Source organism: Macrotis lagotis, chromosome 6, assembly GCF_037893015.1.
Source record: "Macrotis lagotis isolate mMagLag1 chromosome 6, bilby.v1.9.chrom.fasta, whole genome shotgun sequence".
Classification (NCBI taxonomy): Eukaryota; Metazoa; Chordata; class Mammalia; order Peramelemorphia; family Peramelidae; genus Macrotis; species Macrotis lagotis.
In genome coordinates, this window is record NC_133663.1 from 62,860,900 (window position 1) to 62,876,900 (window position 16,001).

General features: G+C 37.3%; 1 pseudogene; it reads right to left on the minus strand.

Moving 5' to 3' along the window:
• Nucleotides 1–4,286: 4,286 nt before the first annotated feature.
• On the minus strand, nt 4,287–4,619 carry LOC141491664 (large ribosomal subunit protein eL33 pseudogene; annotated as a pseudogene).
• Nucleotides 4,620–16,001: the final 11,382 nt, after the last annotated feature.

A 16,001-nucleotide genomic window follows, 5' to 3' on the forward strand; every position in this document is an offset into this window, starting at 1 on the left:
GTTAAAAATACCCTGCCTAATGAATTGATTGGTCCAGCTTCCTTCTTGTCCATATAAATTTAGATTTGGCTCCTGTCTGGGAGTCTCTCTGAAAAGAAAGTACTTTGCTGAGGAAGGATGTTGGTGGGGGTTAGGTCACTCATGATCTTGCTAGCTATTTCTATCATTTCATTTACGTCAGAACTGAGGCAATATTCTCTTTATACTAGACCTTTGAAAATATGAAGTATCACAAATAGAATATGTGTTGCTCTGTAAAGCTGAGTATAAAAGTTGACCTTGAGCATCTATGTAAGAATAATACCTACCTGTTCATAAATTGTGTCTTGTCTTTTTAAATTGATTACAATGAAAATAGCAGCATTGGTAACATTGTGGATCTTGAGGGTGATGTCTGCTTTCATCTGTCTGAGGAGATAGTCTAAATTCAGTTCTATGGAAAAAGTTGTTTAATTTGTAGTTAGCTACTTACTTTCCTGATAATTATCCATTATTATTATTATTATTATGTTTTTACTGGGGTGTCTTTGACACCTACATCTCACATTTTCCAGTGATATGAAAAGAAGCATATGCCTTAGCATTTTTTAAATACACACATGTGAGTGTTTATGATAAATTATTCTATAAATACTTCTATTTATTAGTTTATTCTCTCTCTATATGTATATTATGTGTGTCTGTGTTTGATACAAAGCCTAAATCTGTATGAAATTGACCAGTATTTCAAATATGTATATTATTTTCAAGTATATATGTTGTCTGAATGATATTTTTTATATTGACTGCCATTGACCAATTTTAAGTGTTGTTATGCCTGAAAAAATGCATTGCCCTGTGGTCAATTTGGTAGCATTATTCTCTGAATTTTGGAAGAATGGTTCTTGGACAACAGATGGAAACTTCAAATTTTTTTTCTTTAAAAATTTTTTTTTCAATTCATGGAACAAAATAGGCATTTCTATAATATAATACAATGAAAGACATGATTGCACATGAAACTGAAAATCTACCATGCACAAATATATAGTAATTATGTAAATTTATTTATTTTTCCATCCCTTCCCAAGATGACTTCTGTTAGACACAACCAGGCATATGTGTGTGTGTGTGTGTGTGTGTATGATAAATTATTCTAGACATGCTTCTGTTTATCAGTTGTTTGGATGAAGATAGCGTATTTTTATGTCCTTCATTTTTTTTTATTTTTGCAAGTCAATGGTTAAATGACTTGCCCAAAGTCACATCATTAAGTATTAAGTGTCTGAAGTCATATTTGAACTCAGGTCCTCCTAACTCCAGGGTTGGTGCTCTATCCATTTTGTCACCTAGCTGTCTCCATGTCTTTTATTTTTAATTTGTGAATTTATTATGCTCAAAATGACTGAGTCACTAAAAGTTGGGTTTTTTTTTAGAATTTTTAAAATAGGGTTAAGTGACTTGCCCAAGATCACACAGCTAGACAATTATTAAGTGTCTGAGACCGCATTTGAACTCAAGTCCTCCTCTCTCCAAGGCCAGTGCTCTATCCACTTAGCTACCTAGCTGCCCTTAAAAGATGTTCTTAAAAATTTTGCTGTTACTATATATAGTGTTCTTTTCATTCTGCTCACTTCATTCCTCATTATTTTGTGGAAGTCTTTCCATACCTTTCTAAAATCATTGAGCTCATCATTTCTTATAGCACACTAGTATTTCATCATAACCATATGCCACAACTTGTTCAACCATTCCCCGATTGATAGGGATCCCTGCAATTTCCAGTTCTTTGTTACCACAAAATGTTTCAAGTGTTTTAAGAATTTGACTTGTTTTCTTTGGTCCCGGGGGGGTGTGTGTGGAGAACTAGAAGCATTGGATGGACATTTCAGAGAAGTCTATTTATTTCCCTTCCTAAAGATTACATTCTATAGCTAACAGGGAAGACTTCATAAAATCAGAACCATCCAATGGGGAAGTAGGCTGCCTTAGAAGGAAGTTGATTCATGATGAGTTCATATAACTATGTTGCACCCTTGGAATTGGCTTTTAATAGAGAACACAAAAGGAAAGACTTAACAACAATTAAAGTTGATGGAGAGAGAGAGAGAGAGAGAGAGAGAGAGAGAGAGAGAGAGAGAGAGGAAAGAGAAATTCTAGGAGAGATGGAGTACAGTGCTTGGACTCAGTTTCTTGAAGGGAGACTCATACATACACTGCAGAGAGCAAATGACCCTAGAGATGGCAACCACTGAGTAGGAAAGAGTTTCTGGACGAAGGCAGTGACAATGTGAGCCAACAGCTGCAAAGCAGCAGTGCTGGAGTGACAGAGTAGTTCCTGGAGCAATTCCTAGAACAAAGGAGACCTGAGGATCTGCAAAGAACAGAGACAACTTGTAAAGAAACTAATCTGGACTTTAATTTCTATTCTGCCCATTATTGTTTTCTGTGCAGAGCATAAATTCTTTGCTCATAATTCTTATTTCTCTTTTAAAGCACTGAGGAACAAAATGGTTTAAAAGTGTTGTGTTTCCTTGTTCTCAAATTCCACAAGATTTCTTTCTCATCAAATGTTGCATAATTTTTCTTTGTTTTGCAGTTTTTATTAATAGATGCCAGAACTCATTTTATAGGTCTGGAGCCCATATTTCTTTTTGCTGCTAATATCTCCCTGTTGATCTATCTGTTTAAGTTCTTTGATTTTTTTCTCCCAATCTTGAGATCTCTCTCCTCTTTCCCTTTTATTTCCCTTATTGTTTACTTTCTGACTCTCTAACTCTCTCTGCTCCATGAGTGGTTTCTTTGGAGGCTTAATTTTTTTTTAGGTTTTTGCAAGGCAAATGGGGTTAGGTGACTTGACCAAGGCCACACAGCTAGGTAATTAAGTGTCTGAGCCCTGACTCCAGGGCTGGTGCTCTATCTACTGTGCCACCTAGCCACCCCTGGAGGCTTCATTTCAAAGCATCTCAGCCTTCCCTCACACTGGTCAATTCACAGTACATCAATCTAAGTCTATGATACAAGAGACTTTTGGGTGGACAGAAGTGACCCCCACCTGAATTTTCCTCAGGCTTAGTGTGGTGTCACAACTCCCACACACATTATAACCTTTTCTGATCTTCTGCTCCTTAGTTCAGAGAGCTGGTTGATTTGTGTTAGAGGTTTGGTTTTTAAATGAATCTCTGAGACTCCAGGAGGGAATGGGAGTGGAATGTGATGGTGAGCTCTACTTGAAGCCTACACAAGTTTCTTGCTCCTTTTCCTCTGTTCCTGGCTCTCCTACCAGATTTGTTTTTTGTAGTACAGAACACTTCCCATTGTGGCTGGTTGTGTGGTCCAGTGAGCTTCCATAGTCTGGAGGGCTTGCTGGCTATCTGTCCTAAATAACAGATTTCTATAGCCTAGAGCTGGGATCTCCATAGTACTTCTTTTGGATTCCAAGTACCCCAAATCTTGGAGATAGATGAAATTTATCTTTGGTACATAATTTTTGTTTTGGAGAAGGTTGAGAGTTTAAGCATATCAGAGAAAATGTCTAGTCCTTCATCTTGTTTTTTCCATGACTTGTTTGTCTCTTGACCCTAACTTTCAAAAGTACTGAGAGATATTTGGAAAGAGAGGCTGACTATTAATTCCATATGCTTTCCCTCTGAGGCAGGTTCTGTCAGAATGATACTATAAACCTGGAAGCCATCTCTCTGATAAGCATAATTTCCCAGTGCCTTGTGCCCTCTCCCAGATGTTCAAACCTAGTGGGTCCCATCTAAGTGGAGAGCTCTCGGGGTGCGTGGTCTGTCCATTTCATAGTGAAAGAATTAGTTTTTACATCACATTCTATCTCTTGCTGTTTCTCAGTATCAATTCCTGCTTATTCTTGGTGATCCTCTGTCATTATATCAATTCTTCCATCAGTCTGACCCTGCACTTCATTGCAGTTGTCTTGAGTTCCTATAGGTTCTTACTTGGACCAGGCCAATTAGAACTCTTCTCTGCTCCACTGATACCTCTACTAGTTGTTTATGACCCAGATGGCTCTGGAGGAGAAAATGAAGCTGGTGACTTTGCACAGTCCTACCGCATTTAAATCCAATTCACTTGCATATCATGGCATCACCTCTTCAGGAACAAAGGATAAACAACAATGATTAACAGCAACAAAGACACCATTACAGGGAGCATATTAATACCAGCACTGCCTATAGAGAACCATCTGTCTCTGTGTAAGCCATCCTCTTCATTCTTGTCTCTCTTCATCTTTTTTTACATTTGCAAAAAACGTGTAATTTTATTTAATCAGTTTTCATATTCTAGATCCTTGAGGGATAGAGCATCACTCAGATCCTTTGTCCAATGGCCTTAGCAGGAAGATTGCTTCTGAATTTGGCTTGAACCATTCCACTATTTCAATGAGCCTGAGTAACTTTTCCCCAGATAACTCTTGTTCTGTTGGGTTTCCCACCAGGAGTCACTGTGTTGTTTTTGGCTTTGTATACATAAGCACATCTCTTGTCCAATTAGAATTCAGTTTCATCCTGGGCATAGACTCCTTCAATTTTCAGAAGAGCTGTGTGTTCTCTCTGGTTTTGTAGGCCTTTCTTGTAGCTGGGAAAAATGGCCTTGGACCACAGTCTTCCAGACATTTTGCTGTTCTAGAAGTCCTGCTTCCAGCAGGCCTTCCCAGCTCTAAGGTGGAGGAAAGAGTGTCTCTCTTCATCTTAAAGACCAAGGCTATGACCAAGAGTATAAGTCCAATGCATGAACAGGCTGTGAACCAATCACTGTTCTTATGGATATGTGAATAATAGGGCAATAATTGCTTAGGATTAATCAAAGAATTCATATCTTGTCATGGGAATATTATCTATATAAAAACAAAGGGTCAAGTCAAATGCAGCAGCTGAAACCCAGGAAGTATCTGGGAATTTCAAACATGGTGGTTGTATTCCCCAAAGTCCATTTTATCCATTATGTAGATGTAGTCTAGTTTGTGACAACAATATCTTATAGTAGACATGTATAATATTTTTACCAATGAACAGGATACTGCAATTGAAATGAACAGGATATACTATTTCACCTAATTTCTTTCATTGGACACATCTTAAATTGACCTTTTAAAAATTATGTGTGCATAGTGGTCAGTGACTTAGGAAGCAAACCATGGAATAATTATTTTTTCCCCTAATCAATAAATTATGTATAAATCAGATTATGAAGAAAGCACAAGATATCATTTTCTACTTAAAATGATTTATTGATGATGGTGGCATGAAGGCAGCATTTCCTGGGAATTCCTATCCCCAATCTCCAAAAAACCAAACAAATGAGGGCTCTAGCCAAAATTTAGAGGGGCAGAACCCACAGAAAGACTGAGTGATACATTTTCCCAGTCCAAGATAACTTAGAAGTTCTGTGGGAAAGGTATGTTTCACCAGGACTGGAGATTGGAAAAAAAAGTCACAGCCACAGTGCAGCCCAGCCCATCCCAGCTCAACATAGCTCAGCCCAGAGATCACCAGCAACAGTTTGAAGAGGTGGTGAGAGAACTCTGCTCCACCAGAATGAGTGTGGAGTGAGGAGCACCAGCCATAGAACCTTTAGCAAGAATCTGGATAAAGCAGCCTGCACCTCCAGAGATGGTAAGGGAAGTCTGCAGAGATTTCTCTTCTCTTCCTGGGGTAGGACTCTGCTGTGTTCCTACACTCAACTATTGTAGTTTGGGCTTCCATACTAAATAACCAAGCTGGATCCCTCCTTATAGCCCCAGGGCAGAGGGTAGTGCTGTGGTCATCTATATATCAAAACACAGGCTAGAGAGCATAAGACTTTGGAGGAATAAAGGTCCCAGTGGGGTGTCACCCCCAAAAAAACACCCCCAAAGTCTTGGAAGTGCTGTAAATTAGTCTTGGGCTGAGGAAATGAGTAAACAACAGAAAAAGAAAAATCTGACCATAGAGAATTACTTTAGTCCCATGGAAGATCAAAACCCATACTCAGATGATGACAAAATTGAAGCTTCTGTATCCAAAAACCTTCAAGAGAAATAGAAAATGGACTCAGACTATGGATGAGCTCAAAAAAGACTTTGAAAAGCAATTAAGAGAGGTGGAGGAAAAACTGGGAGGAGAAATGAGAGAGATGCAGAAAAATCATGAAAACCTAATCAAAAGCTTGAAGAAAATAATATGTTAAAAACCAGTTTAGGGGGCGGCTAGGTGGCGTAGTGGATAAAGCACTGGCCTTGGAGTCAGGAGTACCTGGGTTCAAATCCGGTCTCAGACACTTAATAATTACCTAGCTGTGTGGCCTTGGGCAAGCCACTTAACCCCATTTGCCTTGCAAAAACCTAAAAAAAACCCAGTTTAGGCCTAATAGAAAAAAAAAGCAAAACAAAAGGCAAATGAGTAGAAGAATGCCTTAAAAAGCAGAATTGGCCAACTGGAAAAGGAGATAAAAAAATCTCTCTAAAGAAAATAACTCCTACAAATGCAGAAAGGAAGCTGATGATGCAAGAAATCAGGAAGAAATAAAACTCTTCCAAAAAGCCAAAAATTAGATGAAAATGTGAATTATCTCATTGGAAAAACAACCAACCTCGAAAACAGATCCAGAAGAAATAATTTTAAAATTATTGGACTATCTGAAAGCCACAACCAGGAGAAGAGCCTAGACTTCATTTTCCAAGAAGTAATACAGCAAAATTGCCCTGAGATCCTAGAAGCTGAGGGTAAAATAGAAATCAAGAGAATTCACTGGTCACCCTCTGAAAGAGATTCCAAAAGAAAAACTTCCAGGAATATTATAGCCAAATTCCAAAAGTCCCAAATCAAAGAGAAAATTCTTTTTTTTATTTTGGGAGAAAATTGTACATTTTATTCACAAATCTTGCAAGATACACCTTGCAAGATATGGGCACCTCACCTGGCATGAGGCACAAATTGGTCTTGGAACATCAGGTAATTTATAGCCTTCAGAAACTCTTTCCCCTCGCTCTTGGATGTTCATAGGCTCTCAGAATTTGAGTTACAATCTAAGAGGTCCACCCATTCCATGACATGCTCTTAATATGATTTCCTCCCCACATCATATGAGGCATGATATGCTAATGAACCCAAATCATCCCAGGGGGTGTGTGGGTTAATATTCAATTACTTAATTGCACAAACTCAGTTGCATTAGGTTAAGATCTCTAGGTGACTCTTGACCAATTGAGAACCGGTTTTGGGTTTGCTGTCCCTGGAATGGGATTAGAAGAACCATCCCAGTCTTGTGATTGGCTGGGCCATTCTCCCTTTGTAATGGATTCCCTAAAGGCTGCCCTCCACCATGTGAAGACCAACACCCTACATTCCTCACAACTCCCCCCCCCTTTTCTTTTTAATAACAACTTGGTCTTCATACTTCATCTACAGTGTTTTCCTCTAATTCACAATCCTCATCCTTGATAGGACTACTGACTTTTCCTATCAATATCTTTACCTCGAAGAGAAAATTCTAAAAGCTACTAGAAACAAACAATTCAGCTACTGAGGCTCCATAGTAAGGATTACACAGGATCTTGCAGCATCTACATTAAGGGCTCATAGGGATTGGAATATGATATTCTGGAAGGCAAAAGATCTTGGTTTACAAGTGAGAATCAACTACCCAGCAAAACTGAACATCCTCTTTCAGGGGAAAAGATGGACTTTCAATGAAACAGGACTTTCAAACTTAGCTACTGAGATGACCAGAGCTGAACAGAAAGTTTGATCTCCAAGTACAGGACTCTGGTGAACCATAGAGGGAGTGGAAGAGAGGGACTATGAGGAACTTGATGATGTTGAACTGTTTGTATTCCTGGACGGGAAGAAGATATTGATAACTCATATGAACTTTCTCATTTATAAGAGCTGTTAGAAGGAGCACATATAGTCAGGACATAGGAAAGAGCAGAATATAATGGTATCATGTGGTAAAGGGATGGAGTAAATGGGCGATGGGGGAAAGTACTGGGAGGAAGGGAAAGGAGATAAAGAAGAATCTGAGAGATTTCACATAAGAGTCAAGAAAATGCTTTTTTCAATGGAGTGGAGCGGGGGAGGCAAGGGGGAATGAGTGAGCCTTCATTCTCATTGAAAATGGCTCAGGAAGGAAATGACATACACACTTAATAGGGTGAGGAAATCTATCTCACCCTAGAGAAAAATGAGAAGAATGGGATGGGATAAGGGGGAATGGGGGGAGGGAAGGGGGGAAGGGAAATAGGTGATAGAAGAGAGGGAAGATCGAGGGAGAGGGTACTCAGATGCAATACACTTTTGGACAGGACCAGGATGAAAGGAGAGAGAGAGAGAGAGAGAGAGAGAGAGAGAGAGAGAGAGAGAGAGAGAGAGAGAGAGAAGAATAAATGAAAGTGTGGAGAAATAGAGTGGAGGTACAGCTAGTAACAGCAGCTGTGGGAAAAATATTGAAACAACTTCTCTGGTGGATTTATGATGAAGAAAGCAACTCACCCCAGAGACAGAGCCATTGAAATCTGAACACAGACTGAAGTACAATTTTTTTTTCTCTCTCTCTTGCTCTCTATTCTTGAGCTTTCTCATCTTCTTGGTGGGGGGGAGGTAGTTTATGTTTATTCTTATGTTTACTCTTATAGCATTCAATTTACATCAATGTATGGCATAGAAACAAAGTAGAGACTATCAAACAGCCTTTTTTGGGGGGGGAAGGGGGGAAATTGTAGAATTCAGAGCCTTGCAAAAAATGATGGGCACATATTACTATTGTATATAATTGGAAAGCAAATAAAATGTTAAAATGTCAAAAAAAGATTTATTTTTAGAAGTTAAAATGGAATTAAAATTATCCTATACATCCTTTTCTCAGAGCCTGGGGTAATTAGCCATTATGCACAGCTAACAATGCAAATAGTTCTAAAGTTACAAATTGGTTGAATTCCAAGAGTTAATTTTTTTAAAGTCACTTGTTTAAACTGGGAATGCATTTTCCCATGGAAACACTGTTAAATATGGTGCTTGGTTTCCCAGGATTGCCAGCAGAAGTCTATTTAATGCATAATGTAACCCATAACTAATGGAAGTATAGTACTAATCATAGATCCTAACCACTAATTCCATTCCATTCCAACCTAATATAAATTCAACAAATATTTAAAATACTATATGTCAGACACTGTATGGGTGAAGGGGCATAAAGAAAAACACAGTTCTTGCTATAAGCAGCTCACATTTTATTGAGAGTATATAATATGTATACAAGGATACTTGTATAAAGCATAGAAAGTGTAAAGTAGTATCAAGACTAATATTTGGACACGTTAACAAATTCTCCTATAGAAAGTCTCCTATAGGTTCTTCATATGAGTTTTGATATTTTCTTCAAGATGGAAATAGGGAATATGTTTCAGATACTTGTGCAAAAGTTGAGGTGGGAGAAGGAATAGTATAAATAGGGAAGTTCTAGCAGACCACATAGGCTAGAATGAAGAGTACTTGAAGGGGAGTTATATTTGCAATAAGTGAAAAATTAGGTGGTGTCACAGTAGATAGACCACTGGGCTTGGAATCAGAAAGTTAATCTTCATGAGTTCAAGTCTGACCTCAGATACTTATGAGTTGCTTGATCCTAGACAAGTCATTTAATCCAGTTTTCCTCAGTTCTTTATCTGTGAAATGGATTGTAAGGAAATGTCTAATCATTCTAATATTCTTCCCAAGAAAACTCCAATTTGTGTCATAGTCAGACTTAATTGAAACAACTCAATAATAACAACAAAAACACATGGAGAGCTTTAAATGTTAGACAGAGAATTTTGTATTTTATTTTAGAGGTAATATGGAACCACTGAAGATTTTTGAATGAGGTCAATATGTAACACTTATACCATGAATCCACATAGTGCAATAGGAATAGTCTTGAATTTGAAGTAAAGGACCTGGGTTCAAATTCTAGTTCTGCTGCTTCATGAAAACAAGACCTTTAACCTCTCTGGGCCATAGATTTCCCTCATTTACAAAATAAGACAATTTAGTTAGATGATCTCCAACTTCCAACTCTAAATCTGCAATCTGTGACATATATATATATATATATATATATATATATATATATGTATTTATATATAAATGAAAAATGCTTCTATAGGAAAATGCATTCTGAATTTCAACTTAAAATGTGAGGAACATAAAGTCCTTCCCATTGTTTCTACACTTGTAGCAACAGGCTGTTTCTCTCCTTATACAACTGAAAATGGGAATAAGAATTCCTTTGATCCAAGCCAACAAGTCATTAGTCAGGACACCCAGGTCTGGGAAAGGGTCTTCAACAGGGGTAGTTACATGTGAAAGTAAGTTGACTAAGAGAGGTATAAGAGATTGGGGATCAAGGATTGAAAAGTAGATCAGAGGTTCTGAACAGAGGAGTGTGGATGGAGCATTTGGAGGGGAATAGGAGGCTCTTGGGATGATAAAGAGAGAATGGGGGCACTAGTCTAATTAGAATTAGGCTAATAATTTCTCCTCTTTTTCTCTTTTATTCCTTTCTCTTTTCTTCCCCATTACTGCCTGGTAATTTTATAGGAAAACATTTTCTATTCCCATAGAATTTTGGAATTGGAGGTCATCTAATCTAAAATATCCAAATGGAAATTCCTCTGATGAGTACCTATACAACTTCCTAAGGCAGCTTATTCCAAATTGAGAAATTTCCTTATAAAATAATGGGATTTATGTGGGAAAGAAGCTTTTAAAAAATTTCCTTCTAGGGGTGGCTAGGTGGTGCAGTGGATAGAGCACTGGCCCTGGAGTCAAGAGTACCTGAGTTCAAATCCAGCTTCAGATGCTTAATAATTACCTAGCTGTGTGGCCTTGGGCAAGCACTTAACCCCATTGCCTCGCAAAAACTAAAAAAACAAAAAACAAAAAAAATTCCTTCTAACCTTTCATTTTATGTATGAGTAAACTGAGACTTGGAATGCTTATTTCCATGTCATCATCTTGCTGGTTTCCTTCAAATCTTAGCTAAAGTCTCACCTTCAGCAAGAAGCACTCCCTGGTCCCCTTTAATTTTATAGCCTTACTTTTGACTCTTTCCTCAATATATTCTGGATCTATCTCTTTTGTATGTAATTATTTACATATTGTTTCTTCCATTATACTGTGAGCTCCTTGAGAGCAGAGATTATTGTTGCCTTTTTCTGTACCCCCAAATGACATATATTTGGAAATTTACTCAGGAAATTTAAATGTTACTCTTTCAAAACTTCCTTTGATTACAAATCCAACATTCTTTCCATTGTACCTCACTGCACCTATATTAAGCTATAAACTGCTCTTCTCCAACCTCTACCCATCTTTCCTAATTCTATTCTTTGGGACCAAAGGAAATAAATGTAACCCATCTTCCATATTGAAGATGACTTTCATGTTTCCCTTCACTTTTTCTTTCTTTTAAGGAAAAGCTCTCCAGTTTCTTTAATCTATCTTTGTATGACATGAATCTGAGTGCTGTTTTAATATCCTAGATTCTTTCCTCTGGCCATGCCCCAGTTTAAAGCCTCCTTTTACTTTTCTTTCTCTCTTTATATTGTCCTCCTCCTCCTCCTTCTCATCCATCATTATCACCCTTTCTTATTATCCTCATCATATCCTTCCTTCTCAGGATCACATATCCAAGCAGATTGATACTATTGCCTAGTTTAATACTGGGAGGGGAAGCAAAATAGAAGCCAGAAATGGATGTTATCCAAAGACCTTGAATAAAGAGATATTTCAGGCAGTGAGAAAGTTTTCATTGAGGAAGAAAGGAAAAGAAGCATCCAGTAGTTGCAGAGAGGAAAGAGAAATCTTGGAACAACTTTATACAAGAGATGATTATTGTCAGAGATGTTAGTTCAGGTTCAGGTAAATGGTAATTTACTGAGCAATTGTTATTCATCAGGGAATCTTGTAAATGGCAATAATCTTATTTTAATATAAACTATTTTTTGTATGATTTGTCAAATCAAAGATGCTGTCCATTGCAATTCATGTTACTGGATTAACATGTTGGGATTCAAACTATGAGGGATATTTTCTTTTTTTTAACTTGGTTTTTACTTTTCCTCTTTTATATTTTTAAAATTCAATTTTCAGATTTATATTTTTATTTTTTTCTTCACTCCTATTTAGAAAGAAAAAAAGGAAAAACTCCTTCTGCAGATATGTATCACAAAGTAAAACAATTCTCATTTCATTGTGAGTCCTATGGAATTGTGGGCGAGTATTGTATTAATCAGAGTTTTTAAATCTTTCAAAAGTTTCATCTCTAAAACATTGTTGCTATTGTATAAATTGTTTTCCTAGTAGTGCTTACTTCACTTTCTATTACTTCATATAAGTTTACCCACATTTCTGTGGAGCCATCTTAGCAATATTTTCTTTTTTGTAAAAAATTAAAATTTTCCAAATATTCCTCAGTCACAAGTAATATTTTTAACATTCATTTAAAAAAATTGAGTTTCAAATTCTATCCCACCCTCCTCTTCCCTCATTCCTTTTAAAGGCAAGCAATATTACATGTAAAATCATGTAAAATATATTTCCCAATTAGCCATTGCAAAATAAGACACACCTACACAAAGCAAGAAAAATAAAGTTAAAAAAGTATGCTTCAATCTGTGGTTAGAGCTTATTAGTTCTCTCACTGGGGATGAGTAGCATTTTCCTTTGTTTCTTTTAGAATTGTCTTATATAATCATTTTGATCAGACTAAGTCTTTCACAGTTGATCATTGTTACAATATTGCTTTTACATTGTCTATAGTGTTCTACTGGTCCTTCTCACTTCACATTGCATCAGTTCATGCAATTTGTTTGGGAGATATTTTCAATGACAACAGGTTGTTATGTTGTAGTCCTGTTTGAAGTTGGTGAACATCTAATAACTATCTCCCCAACAAACTGTCTATTCTCTGGCCACATCTTCACCTCCCCCTATCACAATCTTAGCATGCCTCTGGGTTTCCTGATTCTGATAAGTGATCTTATGCCTTATCTTGTCTAGACTTAACCTTTCATTGAACTTCCAGGACATCACTATGTTACCCCACCTTGAGAATACCCTCACCCATCACTTCCAACTTCCTGGAAATTTCTTCTGTGGTCATAAGTAAAAGGTGTGGAGGAGTGGGAGAGCAGAAGGAGAACAGTTCAAGGTAAAATAGAGACTTCTTTCTCCAAAGTTGTTCCACTTTAGGGATGATTGAAAAGCCATACTGGAATTCCCTCTTCCTTTTCAACTCACCTTGATAAATTATAGACAACTCCTGGGGGCATTACTAAGTTTCACAAACTATTGAAACAGATTCTTGTTTGTCATCATTTTATTTTATACAATGATTTTGAAAAACTTTTCACACTTAGTCCAAGTTCTTTTTATTCTTACCTTGTTAAAGTAGCTGATCTATGATGGAGTGGGGTAGTTTTATCCCTGCTCTTACAAAATTAATAAAGAAACATTCACACTTATTTTTTGGGCAAGAACAGTATCATCTCTCAGAACAGGATAGGAAACAGCCTCTCCTGGAACACATGGGGAAGTTTGGAGGTTTTGATGCAGAGAGTCTTGTCACTAGCTGGTATGTAATATCTCCCTCTTTCTCTTTCTCCATGGAGTTTCCAACTTGTGTGGCCTCTGGCAATACTTGGGGCTCTGTTTACAGTTATATAGTTGCTGTGCCAGCTCATATCTCTTGGTCCTCTTGGTGACGGCCTTCATCATTTTTCTTTTTCCTTAAAAGTCAGAAATTTCATCCTTCAGTGCTCTATACTGTGAACATGTAGCTTCATGGTAAATGGACTGCTGTGAACTTCAGCAATGAGTGATGGAACTTTGCATTTTTCCTCTTTTCATCAAGAACTGACCTATAAAACATATGTCTGATCTTGGCTCCTTTAAAATAGCACACAGTAGGTGGTTTATTAAATTGATAGTAATAAATGCCTTATGACATAAATGCCGTTGGACTAGTTGAACATGTTTTTAAAGAGATTAATCGTGTCTTTAAAACTTTGGAATTCCTAAACTCCTTGGAGTGTAGGGGGTTTAGGAATATAAATTGAATCTCAATTTCTACCAAAGGGGGAAAGGGAAGTTATCTGATTTTCACTGAAGGGAAAGTTAGGAAGTTAATTGATCCACAGTGCTAAAGCTGATCTTACCATATTTAGCTGAATAAAAGATACTATCACCACTCAATTATTGGTTGACAGAAGTTTCATGACTTCATCAGCTCTTTGTAGCTAGAGAAGATCTTCAACTAAGTAGTAAGCTATCATCTGACCAACCTAGCTCAATAGACTCTCCTACCCATCATGAACCTCCTGTTTCCTTTCCAACTCCATATCTCTGATGCTATGATCATTTATGTATTCCTGGACATCTACAATCCATCTCCTCATAACTACTGAGGCTATATTCCTAAAGAGCAGTTTTGATTGGGTTACATCTCTGCTTAGATAGCTCCCATTGTTCCCTTTTGACTCTAGGATAAATACAAAATCTACTGGTATTTAAAGCCTCTAACTTATTTTTGTTCAGGCTAATTACATATTATTTCCTTTCTTGTTCTTGCTATTACTACTAAACTTGTCTAATGCTTATTTTTTTTTATTCCACATCTATCTCCCAGCTCTGATCATTTGTTTAGGCTGCCTCTCCTTCCCCTTCCCCACAACTTGGAAGATAGTTTCCTTTCCACCTCTTAGGCTCTATCCTTCACTGCAAAAATCAACTTCAGTTCCACTCCTTACATGAAGCCTTTCCTTATTTCCCTAGTTGTTAATTTGTCCTGGAATTGGTTTGGTTGTTTAAACTTCATTTTTGAAGAAGACCAATGACATCACAATGTTGAGGTCAGGATATAGTGTGTTAAAGCAATGATTGATCAGGCCAATATGAGTTCATAAAGCTGTACCACAGATCAGGCACAAGTAGTCCATTCCAACATTTGGGATGGGGAAGTCTCTGGAATTACACACAGCTCATATTTTCTTCTGTGATTCTGTTTTGCTCTTGGAGTATAATAGCACCTTCTTTGATGAGGGCATATCATGGTAGGCAGTCCTAGACCAGTACTGATGCCAAAGTTCTTCAGAGACACCTTGAGAGTATCCTTATTCTGCTTCTTCTGATGACCATGTGTTTGCTAAATATGTATGTAGTATCTATTCCCATGACAGACTGTAAGCTCCTTGAGGGTAGCGGTTTTTTCCATTTTGGCATTGAATCCTCCAATTGTGTAGCAAAGTGCTTGGCACATAATATCCACTTAATAAAAGTATTTGATGACTGGAAAATTTCATGTAATAATCTTGGGATTAGAGTGCTGTATCTGTAGTCAGGAAGACCTGGTTTGATGTTGTGCCCCTTATATTACTAGCAATGTGACCAGGGGCTTGTTACTTCATTTTCCTGTAATTTAGTTTCCCCATTTGTTAAGGAGGGAAAAAGGACTTATATTATATATTATATTTTTGTAATATCTACTTCTTGGGGGTTTACAAGGTTCAAATGAGAGAATATATGGAAAACTCTTGGTGAACTTCAGTACATCATATAAATGTCAGATATTCTTACCACATCTGATAAAACTAAAAAAGAAATTTGAGAGGAGCAATGGCCACTGGGCAGTGAGCACAAGGGACAGCTCCAAGGTCTGACAACAGTCACAGTTACAACTGCACACAGTGTCCTGGCAGGGAAGAAACTGAGAGTCTTGGGATGACAATATTTAATCTGCCCTGGGTCACAGCAGTAATTTATTACAGCTGTATTCTTCTATAAAGAATTCTTCATTTCTATAAAACCCTCTATAAAGAATACTAATAATATCCCAAGTCATGAGATAAATCATGGTCTTTCAATATCAGCATCTCTTTGAGAGGCTTGGTTGGCACTGGGTGCAGCAAGACCTAGGGACTAGAAGACAGAGAGAAATGTGCCTATTTTCTATGCTTGATATTTTCTCTTTAATAGGTTATT